This window comes from Fukomys damarensis, unplaced genomic scaffold, assembly GCF_012274545.1.
Source record: "Fukomys damarensis isolate Sample0158 unplaced genomic scaffold, DMR_v1.0_HiC HiC_scaffold_20, whole genome shotgun sequence".
Taxonomy (NCBI): Eukaryota; Metazoa; Chordata; class Mammalia; order Rodentia; family Bathyergidae; genus Fukomys; species Fukomys damarensis.
Genome location: NW_022900932.1, coordinates 3,421,320 through 3,423,510, shown reverse-complemented (window position 1 = coordinate 3,423,510; position 2,191 = coordinate 3,421,320).

Genomic DNA, 2,191 nt, shown 5'->3' with positions numbered 1-2,191 from the left:
TGGGAATTCTAAGAACTCCTATCAGGTCAAACACAGGATGTAGGGAGGGTAGTAAGTAAGGTTCCCTGGGTTCAGGACACGCTACTTCAAAACACGGCAGCGTGAGAAAATGACAGCAGCAAGGTCACTGTCACCTGTCCTCCTCTGAAGCAGGTAATAAAACCCTCATGTGACAGGTGTCCTACTCCCTAAAGGAGCGTCCTTATTTTTGAAGACACGGGATTAGAGAAGAACCTGAACAAATAGGGTGTTTTAAGTTTCCCCATTTATCATCACTAGATCACATCCTTTCGGCCTTACTTTTTCCACAACTATTCACTCTTCAAACCTAGCGTTAAAACACAGGTTTAACCTTTTCGTTAGGTCTTATTTCTTTATTAAAGGAGCCTGTGCCGCATAAACATTACAGTAAATACACCTGTCTTTTTCTCTTGTTGATTTGTCTGTTTTTTGTTATAGGGGCCTCAGCTATAAACTTACAAATATATCTTTCTTCTTGTACAAGGTACAGGGGTCCTAGGGCTTACTGGGTCAAAACACCTGGGTAAGATGAGAATCACCATTCTGTGGGGCAAAGGGTACTAGAAACCCTGGGGATCACAGAATGAGTTGATGTTGAGTATACCAATTACTAGAAAATAAGAAACATGGGGCTGAAGTTGATATAGAAAATCACGTAGATCCAGGAGTAAAGGGTAAGAGAAACAATGAAGTCAGATGTTTGTTTTAAAGACTAGGCTCAAATTCCAGCTGTCCTATTAGTGGTATGACTTTTAGGTTTATTTAAAACCAAGCCAAAAAAAGTGGGCGGAATGGTGGTGGGTGTAAAAATTACCTCTTGGGCTTGCTGAAAGGTAAACTTGTACATAAAAAGCTTGGAGTACAGTAGGTGGTCAGCAAACCAATCATTAAGGCAGTATCAAGGTAAACAACGAGAGAGGCAAGGATGCCCAAGGATGGGGATTTCAAGATGTCAACAGCTGTACAAGGTATGGGTCTCTGGTTCTTTGTTGAATCCTTAAGAGTCTAGGACAAAGAGCTATAGGAGCTCCTAGGTAAAAATAAGACTCCCCAGGTGCCAAGTGCTCTGCTTGTGTTATTCCAGGCCACTGTCCACCCTCTCTTAGCAGAAAGCTTCAGACAGGTTAACTGGTATGCATGCCAAAGTCCCACGTCTGAAGGGCCAGTTAGACTGGAACTTAGGTTTCTGACATCAACACCCCAAGCTGAACCCTCTGCTAACACTGCTTTGCAAACGTGTCAACCAATGAGTCCCTGACCAAGGCTAATGAGTTTGGACAATTAAGAGTGCAGGGGGTCATGGGAAAAACTTTATGGGAGGGAGAAAACTTTATGAAAGTGGACCCTGGGTTGAGGTTACAAGACTATACTTCTAGAGTGGAGAACAAAAATGATTGCAAACCCTGACTGAGAATTGCAGAATTTCACATTTCACAGTTGGAAGTAAACTCTGAGCTCATCTAGCCCAGCCTTATCACAATTCTGATGAGAAACTGAGGCACGGAGAGAGAGAGTTTTCTCCCGGGTTCCCTGAGGTGGAGCCAGGACTTGAACCTGGGACCCCAGAATTCTCCGATGTCTCCAATTACTGCTCCTTCGTATTTATCTCTATTTTCTCAGCACGAGAATGAGGTCGGACACTAGACGGCTGAGGGAACAGAGCCACGCCAAATGGGGCAATTTTAGGATGAAGGGAGAAGATGGAATTGAAGACCACGGGATTAAGGGACACAGATACTGAGCGTTATGTGTATGAGTAGGTGGGCAACTACTGAAGTGTGGCTTAGGAGTTGCCAAGAGCGGTTGGAAGGGGAAATACCAAGTTTGTGGGGGACACAGGGTAGAGTGTGGGGGTCACTAGAGGAATGTGGAGATAGATCTTGGGTACTTGTGAGTCACTGATTCGAACTGAGGGAGTCACTGGGTTGGTGGATCCCTGGGAAATGCTGGGGTTGGCGACCAATGCGTAAGAATTAAGGGTTACCTGTGAGGTATGGGGCCAGCCGGTGAGGTGTAAGGTCACTGAGGTGGAGACAGACACAGCCAAGAGGTGGGTTTGGATAGCACGGGGGAGGAGTCGCAGGGCGGAATGAAGAGGCAAGGACCCTGGGTGGGGTAGGGACCAGGCCGCCGTCCGGGGCCGCAGAAGGGTGGGCACGACGGGCTCGGG